Genomic DNA, 14,125 nt, shown 5'->3' on the forward strand with positions numbered 1-14,125 from the left:
CTATAGTAAGCCAGTACTATAAAGTGAGATACTTGGTCTTTTTGGTCTCCAGCTTTCTCTTTTTGTTTTTTTTTGTTCATTTCGCTGTTTTAGTTTTTTATTTTTGAATATATTTTTTATTGTTTGGTTAGTTATTCTATTACTTATTCAATCTATAATATATCCTTTTTTATTAAAATACTTGGGCTCGCGCGTATATACTTATATATAATACTAGCTGACAATACTCTTTCCAACAGTGCCTCTACTATACTAAGCCTATCCTAGCATAGGAACAAGCACTACGGATTTTAGCGGCGAGCTAACCGGAACCGAATGCAACCCAAGGAACAAAGACCCAAGAAGGTGCACCCAGCCCACAGCTGGCCAGAAGCCAACCATAGTACCGTTCCCACACTAGACTACGCCTAGCATAGTAACCAGCACTGCTGGGTCTCATGATCGAACTGACTACTAGCCAGCCAAGGTTAACCAACAGTATCTTATACTATTGCTAGTATTAACACCGTTACACGCGATAACCTATAGTCAATAATCAAAAGGTATGATCTGGACTAGATCGCAAGAACTCTGCGACGGAGCAGCCTGCTCCAACCGCAGCCCCATGGAATGGGGAGAGTATCATCGTGTCACTCATTGTATGCCGCTTACTATCAGAGGGTTTCGCACGCAGCTAGTACCGCTATAAGAAGCAGCCAACATAAAACTTAGCTGTTTCCATCCAAATGCTAGTAGTAAACAAATGAACTTGTCACAGCTCGCCCATCGACTTTCACAGAGGATCATCTCCGGACGGCAACGCTAATAAGAACCACGTAAGTCAGCAAGGTAGTTCGACTTATAGGTCATCGACCCAGAGATAGTATGCTAAACTCAATCCTTCGATGGATGTACGATAGAAATCGTTAGAGAAAGTAGTACTAACCTTATCGGTGCTAGGAATGTAACACTAGCTTCAAGAACCTACTTGACACGAAGTTTTTACCAATTTTAAGAGCGTATGTTTCCACACGTAGTAATAAGCCTTCGTCTCTCCACAGTATTGCACGTTCCTGAACCAAACTAGATTTATGCAGGGCAACCATATTCACGCTAATTGTTGGGTAAATAATCCAGAGGGGTTCGGTTACTATTGTCTTGGCTTAAGCTCAAAGGACACAATCAAAGTAGAGGGTTGCTAGACACCACGTCATTTTCATTCAGTCTAATAACGATACAATAGTCCATCTGTGGATGGCACCCTCTTGTCAGGATTCTACGGCAAACGTTTACCAAAAGACGCAAGGAATAACGTTCGTGTCAAACGTGTATATATAGGGCCTTTTGGTCCACTTTACGACATGTGCCTGGGAACAAGCATACGACCGATAAAATAAACAAGTCGCCGGCAAAGTTCCTACGATACTAACATGAAGAATGTACATGACTCAAAGAAAGCATCAAGATATTGCTAACGATCCGAGGTCCGTGACAGAACACGTCCCTAGCCTACCCATTAAGTAGCCAACCTATGCAGTAGCCAAAGTCAACAACTATTTAGACAAAGGTCTCACCTGCTGCAGTCACAGTTGAACCAAGGTTAAGTCGACACGTCCCGCGCCAAAAAAGTGATATAAAAGTGAGATTCAAGTGAGTTAGATGCACAGGACGTGCGAAAAAACGAAAGAACTTCTGCTCTTATTACGGTGTTTTCAAGCAGCTAAGCATGTCAAAAGGTTTCATTTGTGGTCTCTTAATTATAATAGTGCCTCTTACTAGTCAATAAGTTACATAGGTTAGCAGTAGTATAAGCACTCTTTTACCAAATTATTTTTTGCTTGACTTAATTTTTATATAAGTTTATTTATATTGAGTAAATTTTTATTGTACTATGTTTTATTCTACTTGGTTTTATTTTATTTTATTTTTATTTTTGCTCAAATGTAAGAGCTCGATTTTATTATTTAATTTTACAATGTTAAATTATTTTCTAAATGTAGTATTGTTGATTTATTGAGTTAAACTGTATTAGCATTTAATCAGGTTTATTACTTATGATTTTGATAATTTGATTATTCTATAAGTCAACAACCATTTATAGCGCGAGGTTAGTGACCTAAAGTCCTATGTAAAATTAGGAGCTTATAAAGTTTAATTTCTTTTATTTTGTTAATTGATTTTAGTTAGTGATTTTATTTTTGTTAAGTATTTATAAATTTATTTTATTTCTTTTTATGAATTTAAATTTAGTTAATTTTAATTAGATTTAATTTACTATGTTTACAACTAAGCATGCGTCCATCGTGAACAATAAATTATTATTTGTAGCTTCGGTGACATTGTCGTAACTCTATAAACTTAAGCTGATTATTGTTTGTTTTATTGTATTAACTTAAGCTAATCATTGTCTTATAATTTTAGCTAAAAAGTCTATAAGCAGGTTCTATCTTACCTGTATCAGAGAACTAGTCAAAGTGTGTATAATCATAAATAACCTTTAGATCAGGCAGTTATTTTACCTATAATTTTTAGACTTGTTACTTTGAATAAAAATCACATGAATTTTTTTTGTTTATTTAACTTGACGACAATTTTAAATTTTATACGATTCTTGGATTTTGCCTGTTCTATTGCAAAATATGTTGTCAAGATAAGTGTTTTAACAAGGAATACTAAGGAAACCAACCGTTTAACTTTTCTATCAATCCCGTTTGTTTTCGTCTTATTAAAACACTCGCTTCCTAAAGGAACTTGCACTTAAACTTATGCTATGTTCAAACTGACCTTTTCACGTATATATACATTATCGGGAAGTGAACTGGTTATTAACGCTAGTTTTTATTAATTTATTTCCTACTGGTAGGCAACAGTTTGTAAAAATTAAGGTGGTATAGACTTTGTGTATCACTACACTTTTTGGCATTTGTTCTTCCTTCTTTAGACACGTATATCTTATTTGTTTCTCTCCAGGTCTTCTTTGAAGGAGAATTATCCGATTTATTTAGAAAGCGCTCTTGGTTCATGTTTCTTCTATTTAAAATTTGACTTTATTGAGGAGGGCTATTGATGGCCTAATGACTGCTTTTTTTCTTTAATATTGAAGAGTTTGGTAAGTTAATATTGGTAAGTTGACTTTCAGTTTAAGAAGACAGCCTCTGTTAAATAGATCAGATATGGTGCGCATTGCAAATCACTTTTTTAAGGTCAGCGATTTGCCAGCGGGCCTTTTACCGTCAACTTGTACTTACTTTGGTTGTATTTCTATTTTTATTAAGTTAATAAGAGAGGCAGACTTGATAATGTTCTTTATTTACAACTGTTTTATATTTTATGCGATTTTATAACTCTTTCGATTTCTTCTGTTCCTTTTGAAAATTTGTCCCCAACCAATATAAAATCAAGTACGAAAGTCATTGTATTAATGGAAAATTATATAAGTATTTTCAGCACTTAATTGCTTTCTAAGTGATAAAAATATAGAGGTTTTTTTACCTCCAAAGTTTTATTGATAAAGAATTTTTATATAATAATGAAAAGTTTAAAGTTATATACAAAATTGATGAATAATCTTAGCCTTCTTCACATTTTCAAAAGCAGGAATACCCATTCAAATTTTTGGAACAGTTATTGATTCAATTTTTATTGACGTCCTTTTCCTCCAAAGTTCCGGCTTTGAAAGTACCCACAGTTTATTTTTCTGTAATCTTGAACCTAACTGCAATGCTATCACTTCCCTCATTTAGAACAATAACTAGCCTTACAAAAATTTTGGTGCTGACAAGATGAACTCTTACAGTACCCTTCTGAATTGCTTCAGACCTTACAAGATTGGTTATCATCCGCACACCTCGGGAAACCTACTACCGGGTAATAATTATGGCTACACCATGGTTCCAGGGAAACCGGCTAGTGCTGCGGGAAAGAGAAAAAATTTAAAATGTTCTTAAGCGGCTGGTATCTATGTATTCCTTAACCGGTTACCGTGTAGAGTTTAACTTACCCTTTTTTTTTTTGGCCCTCATCTCATTGACTGGCAAGGAGCATTTTTGAGATGAATGTTTAGAAGGCTGCCTTCTACTATTCTCAAACGTCAATTCTTCGAGAAAAGGTTATAATGATTGATCGTAACATTTTTAATGGTTTTTACTCTCCTGATTGTAATTTTTGGTTTTATACGGTTATTTTTGAGATAGTATTAAGAGAATTTCTTTCGAATCAGGGTACTAATGTGCATTCCCTCCCCGGTCTGTTTCTGAGTGTGCCTGTGTTCAATTCGGAGAAACCTGGAATTACCATTTCTTCCTGAAGATACATTTAAAGATCAACTATTTAGAAATACCGCAAACCCTTAATTAACATAGTGCATTATAATAAAAGAATTAGCCCCCCTTTAGAAATTAGCTTGAGAAAGATTTTATCCATGGAATTTGTGGTAAAAAGGGAGGCTTTGGATATTATTGTAGATGAGTACATTCGAACATAAATAGAAATCTTAAGAGTTAATATTTCTACTTTAAAGTTAACTCCTTTTCAGCAAAGCGAGTGCAACTAATGATGGTTTTTTTTCAAGAGTTATATATGTCCAACTTTCTTTTCCTTAGTTAATAAATCATAGCTAAAACTTCCCCTTAGGTCAAGAGATAGAAGCTACTAGTTGTCGAAAAAATAAATTATTCGGATCGCATTAAAGTTTTTGACCCTAATGGATTCTTATTGATGCCAGAAAAACGTATATAAATAAATTTTGTTTGGCTCTTGATGGTAATGCCATCACGCATATCTTGAGCTTGTAAAGATTGATTTACAGCTCCAGCAGAGGTAACGAACAGAAGTTTGCCGAAACACTTCACTCAAATAAATATGCGTAATGGATTTACCTCAATCTAGCAGCAGCTGGAAAGGAATGAATTTACCCCATGATGCCTTGAGGAAACATGCCAATGAGGTAAGCCAGCCCTATGTCCTATGTGGCGCGACTGGACCAAGACCAAAGGTCTGCGAGATTGCGTCAGATGAGGAACCTTTATATATTTGAGAATTATTAATGTGCTGATAAACCTGTTGATGTTAAAAGTCCGATATCTGAGGCTTAAGGTATCCCCAATGTAGCAGTGCCGCTTGTAGGAAGTGGACGACCCCCCTTTAGACTTTGTTGATATCTCAATGGAAAGGGTTGATACCATTACGGTGGATAAACAAAATGAAACGGTTTAACACGGCGCAGAAGGTTATGAAGACATATAAAGTAGATTAGTGTAAGTTTTTGGGAATAAATTTTGATAAGGGTCCTATTGGCAATCTATTTAGGCTACATAAAAAAATAGAGAAGAAATACAAAAGTTCTGACTCTTTTACTTTAGGAAAATTTTTAAATTTATTTTTTGTTTCCCGTCGCAAGCCCCCTGTAGATTCGTACGAGAAATTTTAAGATTTTTTAGTGGACTTTGGCCTTTTAAAGAGAGTTCTTGATAACATATTAAAAAGTAATATTTTGTGGGAGATCCATAAATCTTTTAAATTTTTTTTTTTTCCTAATGTTGATAACTTTGTTTATTTTTGTTCTGGTTAAAGTTGAACTATGTTTTAGGGACCATTCGTTTACATTTTTTACTTAAATAAATGTGATTTCTACCTTTTATTTATTAATCTATGTTATCAGATATATATTTCATGTATATTTCAAACTATAAAACTTTTAAGGTAGATTTTGCAACTAAGGGAACCGTTTTACATACTTTTGTTGGTATATCTATTAGTAGTAGTACAAATAATTTACTTATTGACTACATTACATTTTTTTTTAATTACTTTTCTTTTTAGCACTTCAAGTGTCCTTGCTATTTAGTACTCTTTACTTTTTGACATTATTATACTTCCGTCAAGGCTCTTATATTTATCTGGAAATTCTACATAAAGTTAAAAAATAAAAAAAGGCATTAGTTGTCAACTATATGATCTCCTTGCAGCATACAATTTAGTTGACACCGAATTTAGTTGATACTTTTTAATTAATCTCGTGTGTTCAATCTATTAATTTTTTGTATATATATTATATTTTACGATTAATAAAGTAGAGGCGATGCGTATGCCAGCTCTACAAAGTGTCGAGGCAGTGGAATTTCCCTAGGTATAGCCGATCAGGTACTCGTTTCTGTAATCGCTGTCTACAAACCCCCTTGAAAGCTACTCCAGCCCTCCGATTTGGACACCATCCTCGGGATTGTCGCTTCTGCTTTTTTGTGCGGGGATCTTAATCGCCAAATCTGCATGGAACAGCCGAGCCGATAACTCGATTGGGCACATCCTCGAGGCCTACGCTGTTGAGCAGTCGTGCATGCTAGGTCCCCAGCAACCAACACACTTGGCGACTACAGGCACAGTGGACGTACAGTATATTGCCATACTTAAAGATATACGTCTCTCTACGGGAATTGAAGCGCTCCACGAGCTGTCCTCCGATCACTTCCCAGTTATTCTCGATTTAGGGGACGAGAAGGGCACATCAAAGAATTTCCTGTATTTTTTAGTGACTGGGAAAAATATACAAAGGTACCAGAAACCACGCTGCCGCGGTCGGTCATTACTGTCACGCCCGCCCTGCCGGAAAATGCTTTTGCCCTTTTCGAAACCGCACTAAACATGGCTTACACTACTGCCACGATAGCTCGTGAAGTAACGTACTGCCCTGATCGCCTGCCTGACGTACTAAAGACACTTACCTGCCAACCTCGACTTCTTATTCGAGTAGCCATATTGTCGCAGAGCGCCCTCAAACCTGCACTTAATCGACTTCACAGGTACATTAGAAAAAGCTAATGGTCCATTTTAACAATAAATGGAGAGCAAACCTGCATCGTATTTTAGAATCAGGCAGCAGAAGCCGTTCCTCCTTTTGGAAATTTGTTAAAAGGTTAAAAAATCGGGGTCTTGCACCACTACCGCCCCTTTGTGAAGGAAATATAGTGGCCGAGAGTGATGGAGATATAGCTACGCTTTTTGCCAATGTTCTTGCTTTTTAAAACGTGCCAGCTGCTCACTATACTGCTAATGACGCTGCGTTCCTTTCTTTCTGTCGAGCTTACTTCTCCCCGTTAATTAGGAACTGCTTAAGCTAGTTAATATTAACGAGGTGCAAGCAATTGTCGAAGCGCTACCTAAACGGAAGGAGCTTTGCCCCGATGACATCACTAATGAGATACTGAAGAAAAGCCATTAATAGGAATGATCTATCTTTACCTCCTGATGAAATCTTCGACATTCTCCTTGGCACCTTTCCGTTTCGATGGAAGACGGCGAGCGTTGTGAGGCTACCAAAAACACTGACACCAGAATCAGTAACTAGCAGGTACAGATCCATCAGTTTACTGTCAGCGGTCGGCAAAGTGGATGAGGTCGTTGACGCTTGGAAAGCTTTACCAGAGTTTCAGTTTGGATTTTGGCAAGGGCACCCAACGAACCAGCAGCTCCTTCGCATAATTGAATAAACCACTCGCGCTTTTAACCATAAGAAGGCAACAGGCAATATCTTTCTTGACGTTGAGAAGGCATTTGCTCAAGTTTGGTATGAAGGTCTGCTGCACAAACTGCGCTCGTTATCTTTCCCTCATGACCTTCGTAAGGTGCGGAAATCATATCTGAATGTTCGCGTCTTCAGCTTGCGCGTGGTAGGTACCCGGTTGCCGCTTCGATCTCTGACAGCAGAGGTCCCTTAGGGGTCACTTCTCCCTCCCCTTTTATATGCAGTTGCGCCTTGGTTTGTGCGAAATGATGCTCTTCACCGGGACCTTCAGCTGGGCCCCTAAAACAATGTCTTCCAACGTAATGCCATGCCGTGGTCCTTTACGAGCCTTAGGAGGGACACGTTCCTCGTAAGCGCTAGTTAGTGTATGTTATTGTCTAGAAAATAATGTCACTTTATCGATCAAAAGCTATTATGTAACATGTCTGCGATCACTCCTGGTTTGAGAGCTCGAGTATTCAAAGTTTTGGGTCTCCATCGGGCCCCAGGTGCTAAAATATCACCAGAAGAAGTAGCTACTACGACGAAACCCGGGGGTTATTAATGACAGTTCAGCGATTTACTATATAAAAATGTGTTAAGCAATTTATTTTGAGGAACTTTTAAAAAGGTCTATTTAAGTGTTAGGCAATCACGATACGAAATTATAAAGTTCAGTTACCTAAAGATTATTATACTAATATCTGGGTACGTAATTAAGCAGAAAATAATTTAAATTGAGATGGCGGATTTTAATTTGCTGTAGAGTCGATTACTACAAACGTTCTATTTCAGCCAAATTAAACCAGTAAGCAGAGCCACAACTTAATTCCCAACCATATTGCATAAATGCAACGTAATACAAATAGGCTTGAGGTAATATAGGGCTTGGCGATATTTATACTGTAAATTAGTGTCTTAAATAATATATCAATAAAAAGCTCTTAAACATTTCTAAAGATGGATGAATGTCAGCATATCAAAAAAGGCATAAATCGAGAAAATAATAAGAGGAAATTAATAAGTTACACTAAAATAAATTTAACTTATACATTGTAGTAGGGCGCAATGAAATAGTCTTATAAAAATAAAAGTTAAAAGTCAAGATTAAGCTTGTGGTGATAATCTAAACTATTTTTATAAAGTGCTTAAGGAAATACAATAATTACGATGAAATGAGCTATTTAACAACTATTAATGAAGCGAAAAACAGAAAGAAACAACAGCTTTGGATAGGTGGCGTCCACTTTTTGACGTTTTTTTATAAAAAAAATATAACTTTAATTTCTAGGTGCAATCACTATATGCAATGGTAAGAAAGTATAGGAGTCGCAAAGTTTTTAAAGCATATAGAAGCTTGGTTTGTAGAGTTCATTTAGATTACTATAGTCCTAGCGAGAAAGAGGATACAGAAAATAATGTTTTATTATGAAGGGGCCTGTATAAACATAATCCCAAAAGTTTTCTAAAGACGGTAACAACCTTACTTTTTAAGGCATATATCCATCTATTAACTGTTTAAAAAAAAACATTTTAAGATTGTATCCAAATAATGGGTACCGCTAATTCTAGTCTAAAAAAGGATTAAGCGTGGTTTATATGTTGTATATTACGAGCACTTGGGATTTGGAAATAAAATAAATCTTAAAACAGGAGCCGTATTGCAACTTAAGTAGTAAGCAAAGGGCATAATAATCAATATATTTGAGATTTATTTTGTAGAGGCAGGTAAAATCGAAATTGTCGTAAAGTATAATTTCTTATTAGCTCGCCATCTCATAGCTCCTAACAACTTTATAACCTATTAAAACAGAGGAGTAGGTTAAGTTGAGAAACCGGAACTCCATATAGAAATCGCACAGAAACCACGTGCTTAAAGACAAAATATTTAAGGACGATAGTAAACACTGTTTAAGTATTGGACGACATATTGCTCCTTCCTGTCAGTAGCAAGTATAAATATAAAGAGAGGTAGAAATGGCTCTTTTCTTTAACGTGGCTAGCTATAGATCTCGGGGCTGTGATGTGTTTTTATTTCCTAGGACTCTCCCTTCTCGTTTTATCAGTGGAAGTTTCGTCTCCCCAGGGTTGCGTAAAAACTAGGAGAGAAAAAGAATTGTAAGGGTTTAGCGAATATTATCATTATTATTAAACGGTTTAAGAAAAAGCAGCTGTCGTCGTTTAATTTATAACTTTTTTAATAGACAGAATGCTTTTGGTCCTAGAAAGTTTTACGTTGATTAAAACTTAAAAATATTAAAGGCATGCACTGTGCTCTGTACATTAATAGAATTTTTTTTCGAAAAACAAAATTTTACATGTCTTTAACTACGTTAGTATATAATTTTAAGATTCCCTAAAAAAAATAGAGTTCTCCAGTCTTGCCCACTCCCTAAGTTTCCGTCCAGTAATGAAATCGAGCTTAATTTAACTTATATGTAAGGCTTTCCTTTTTATTCTAGCAATTTTTGCAGTTAAAACGAGTAATAGTCTTCAACTTATCCCTTAAATGTTCTTGAGTAATTTTGTGTGTATTATATATACATCTAAGTTAACAAATTCAGAAGTAAGAAATCATAGTCATATTCTTTTGTGTGATTTATACTCATAACATTTTTCTTATGTTCGTTAGAGCCCTTCTCTACAACATTTGATATTTCTATCTTTACAGCTTTAAAATTGCCAGATTATTTACTTTTGTTTTAATAGAAACTCACAGGGAAATGAGGTAAGTCCGCAAGAAGACCATTTCTAGTATGAGAAAGTTACATCCTTGTAAGTTCTCCTTGTTTATTATAGTACCTGAAAAAGTAATATTCTGTTTAGTTGAATATTGCGTTGCATGCTAATTGTTTTCCCTCACTGGTCTTTAATTACTTATTAATTGTAGAGATTATTCTCATAATAAGATTTCTTCTTTTGAAGATGAATCGCAGAGGTTTGTTAGTGTATCGCAGATGTAAGTCTAGTTAAAGAAAATCATTACTTTTAGTTATTTTAAATGTATAAGCCTTTTTTCAAACAAATTAAACGAAACAATTTAATGTTAAATTCCTGTTCTTTAAATAATTAATAGTGTTACAAGACAACGAGTTAACTGTCATTACCGATGCCTCTTCGAAAAAGATTATCTCTCCGAAGGAGGCAAAATTTGTATCTGTACGTTACTGGTTATATTTTAAAATATATCTTTTATATATAACGTAAACTCCCCTAATGGATAAACTTGATCATTATATAAATAGAAATCTATCTCAAAATAAGATAAGATCGATTGAGAATTCTGCATTTTCAGGCTTATCAAATCTTGTTTCACTGTAAGTTAAATAATTTATGGCGTTATATGCGGGTGGTAAAAGGCAATGAAATCTTAAATTATAATTGCCCCTAATTCTAGTTACTTTATTTACTTAGCTAAAAAAATTTAACTATAAAAGAAGTAAGTTTTATAGTTCAAAAAGGGACTAACTAAAGCTCCTTTGAGTATTAGTTGTATCACTACTATATAATAAAAGTTTATTAAGCTTTTTGATCAACAGACTTTTATTCACTTTTTTAAAGCTTAATTGTTTGATTTAGTTACAATAGTTCTTCTATAGGAGTCTAGACAGCAACAAAAAACTTACTAAAATCGAGGTGGTTAGTCCATCATTACCTAACGAGCTGTATGGCGGAAAACTTGCCAAACTTACCTATTTGTAGGCAATTTTTTTTCCAAATATTATTAAAATATTAATATAATAACCGGATTCATATTCTAAGTTCTTTAATATAGGAACCTTGCTCACAACAGTATAAGAAGTGTTGATGACGAGGTATTTACTGGTTTAACCAGTTTATTAACATTGTAAGTCAAATATAATATTTACCTTTATAAGTCTTTTTAATTGATGGTAGAAATTAGTTGAATAACTGTTACTATATAAAACTGGTTAACTTTTTTTCGCTTTTTATTTGAAGGGAGTTACAGGAGAACCAGCTTACTACAGTGAACCGTCAGTACTTTGTTGGGCTTAAGATGCTTTCGTACCTGTAAGTTAAAAAATTTTTTAACAAAACTAACGCTGTACTTTCCACTACCAATATTAGCTTTGTATTACTTCAAGTATAGCTTGTAATGATCCACAGGTTATTTATAAAAAAGTTAAATTTTTTTTACAAACTTAATGATAAACTACGCGCACGTCGCCTGGTATCAAAAAGTTATTCGTTGTTTATTATATTCATGGGGTTAATATTGAATAGGAATCTCAACGGTAATGCTATCACTTTATTGGAAAAGGAACATTTGATATTATGACCGAGTTAAAAAAATTGTAATTGTTTTGTCCGTAAATTCCTTTATTGGCTTAGATTTTTAAGGTTGCCTTTTTAAAAATAATTAATTAAATTAAATTGTACTTTTCTTTGCTTATAGTTATTAAAAATTGGTTTGTCTTGTATAACTCTTACTCTTGTGTTACAAATTTTTTTATTAATTAAAGAATTGTAAAGGCGCGATTTATTAAAATATTAGTAAAGTATTAATACTTTTGGTACTGCGTCTGTTCAAAAGGGTAAGCAACGCTATGTTTATAGAGTTCGTAGCGTACACCAGAAGAACTATGAGTATTGAAAGTTGAAATACATGCTTAACCGTCTATTATAATTTTATTTTTAAAAGAGATTTGAGTAAAAATCCTCTCCACGTTGGATATGAGTTGGTTTGGGCCACTTAACAAGCTTGAATTTCTGTAAGTGTGAAAATTTTTTCCTTACCATTTTATGGTTATGTAAAAATTTTACAAGTAAAAAAATTTTCTTAAATTGCAACGTCGCTACAACTAAAAGCCACTGCCGCACAGCATCTCGTTTATATAAGGAACATGCGGCAGCGCTTGGGGTGATATTTGTCAACTATTTAAAGAAGCAAAAGTGACAAAAATTATGAGATGTTATTTATTTTTTCCGTCTCATGTTCCTTGTGCTAATAAACAACTTAAGTTATAAACTTCCTATATACTATAATTGTTAATAATAATTCTTGAAATTAACATTAAACTGATTGGCATTAAGTCCTTTTTTGAATATGGAGATTTGAATAGCAATTACTTGTTTCTCAGCTACCTCCCCCCCTTCCCCACATACATAGCTTTTTATGCTTTATATATTCTATAGACGCCTCTATTATAATAGGATCCGTGATATTCCACCCAACTTTTTTTCCAAACTAAAAGACTTGACTTTCTTGTAAGTTGACCTAAATATACTTATGATGTGTTCGCTATACATAGTTTAATAAGTAATTTTCGTTAAAGATTCGGTGTAAAAATAATACGCTATGTGGGATTTTTTCATAACGCCCTTAAAGCGGGTTATAGAGATAATGAGTAGCATTTACTTGAACTATCAGTGTGTCATACAAACTTCTTATATACTAACTTTCTTAATAACATTTAGTGTTTACATATATAATTATTCATAAAGCATTTTATAGAGATTTGAGTGATAATCCTTTAACCTCCCTCAATAAGAATTTGTTCAAGGGTCTTAAGGACCTTAAGCACTTGTAAGTTTATGTGTCCAACCCTTATAGCCATCATGTGTACTTATATATATTTAATTTTTACAGCTATCGCTTTTTTCTTTTTAGCTTATGCTTTCTTTATTCAATAGTCGCCTTGATTATAATAGCATTCGTGATATTCCATCCACTTTTTTTTCCGAACTAAATGCCTTGACTTTCTGGTGAGTTGGTCTAAATATACTTATTTGTCGTGTTCGCTATACATATTTTTATAAGCAATTTTTGTTAAAAATTAGATGTAAAAATAGTACGCTATGTTATATATTTTCATAAAGTTTATTAAAGTGAAGTTTCAGAGTTTCATCGCTTTTGCTGTGCCCTTTTTTATTTGAATTTTTTATATTTAATTTTTAATGCGTTGATGTCCTGCTTAGAAAAATTAATAATGGAGGTGTTGATAACTCTATAACCGACATTGAAACCAATGCTTTTCCTGCTTCTATAAGTCCAGACTTCATGTAATTATTTTAATATAACAAGAAACAATATTAGACTACGACTGTCTTTTATAGAAAATTACAACTTGGAAAATCCTTCAGTTGTGAAGCACGTTTGCTGGATAAAGATCTTTTTAACGTTTACTGACGATTTTTGCACGCTTCGGTCGGGGATTGCACAGAGTTTTAAAACTTTTTTAAAAGGCAAGTTAGGAGGGGATGAAGGTTCAAATGCTGGCAATGCAAAGTCGATCTGCGTAAAAGTTGGTGTCCTCGCGCACTGTCTTTGCTCTCTTTATTGGGTCTGTACTAAAATTTTTTAATAAAATCCAAATAACTTTTTTTTTCCTCTTCGTTCAAAATATAAAATTGTTTTTAGGTTTAATACAAATATGTTGTGGTTGAATGTAAATAATTTTAAACGTTCAATACTTTCAAATTTTAAAGATGACATCAAATATTTTGAAAAATAACTATAACTATTAAAAAAATTAAACGTAAAAATCTTTTAATTTATGATTAAAATTAATTTATAGCAATTTTATTTGCTTTAAGATCTAGGGAACCTTTGTTGGGAGAAGGGGGAATGTCTCAAAAAGATAATGGTTCTAGTACTGAGCCTGGAAGTGGATAAGTCTTCTACTA

The 14,125-nt window shown here is 34.0% G+C and overlaps 3 long non-coding RNA genes across 5 annotated transcripts; all 3 read left to right on the plus strand.

Annotated features, from left to right (window-relative positions):
• Nucleotides 1-6,007: 6,007 nt before the first annotated feature.
• Nucleotides 6,008-7,542, plus strand: LOC135119673 (uncharacterized). Its single transcript, XR_010278324.1, has 4 exons — nt 6,008-6,120; nt 6,172-6,776; nt 6,844-6,983; nt 7,079-7,542. It is a non-coding gene; the product is annotated as an uncharacterized LOC135119673 (long non-coding RNA).
• Nucleotides 7,543-9,507: 1,965 nt separating this feature from the next.
• On the plus strand, nt 9,508-10,640 carry LOC135119666 (uncharacterized). The gene is made up of 5 exons (XR_010278319.1): nt 9,508-9,595; nt 9,847-9,915; nt 10,187-10,252; nt 10,368-10,436; nt 10,554-10,640. It is a non-coding gene; the product is annotated as an uncharacterized LOC135119666 (long non-coding RNA).
• Nucleotides 10,641-10,728: 88 nt separating this feature from the next.
• Nucleotides 10,729-13,776, plus strand: LOC135119665 (uncharacterized). 3 transcript variants are annotated; one of them, XR_010278318.1, is made up of 12 exons: nt 10,729-10,794; nt 11,077-11,175; nt 11,253-11,324; nt 11,438-11,509; nt 11,567-11,605; nt 11,723-11,793; nt 12,141-12,210; nt 12,635-12,706; nt 12,944-13,025; nt 13,133-13,204; nt 13,418-13,501; nt 13,556-13,776. It is a non-coding gene; the product is annotated as an uncharacterized LOC135119665 (long non-coding RNA). The 3 variants fall into 3 exon arrangements; XR_010278316.1 differs by lacking the exon at nt 11,567-11,605; XR_010278317.1 differs by lacking the exon at nt 11,567-11,605 and having other exon boundaries at nt 10,730-10,794; nt 12,954-13,025.
• The last annotated feature ends 349 nt before the right edge of the window (nt 13,777-14,125 follow it).

Source organism: Zophobas morio, unplaced genomic scaffold, assembly GCF_036711695.1.
Source record: "Zophobas morio isolate AGI-343-1 ecotype UQ-CSIRO unplaced genomic scaffold, CSIRO_AGI_Zmor_V1 ptg000277l, whole genome shotgun sequence".
Taxonomy (NCBI): domain Eukaryota; kingdom Metazoa; phylum Arthropoda; class Insecta; order Coleoptera; family Tenebrionidae; genus Zophobas; species Zophobas morio.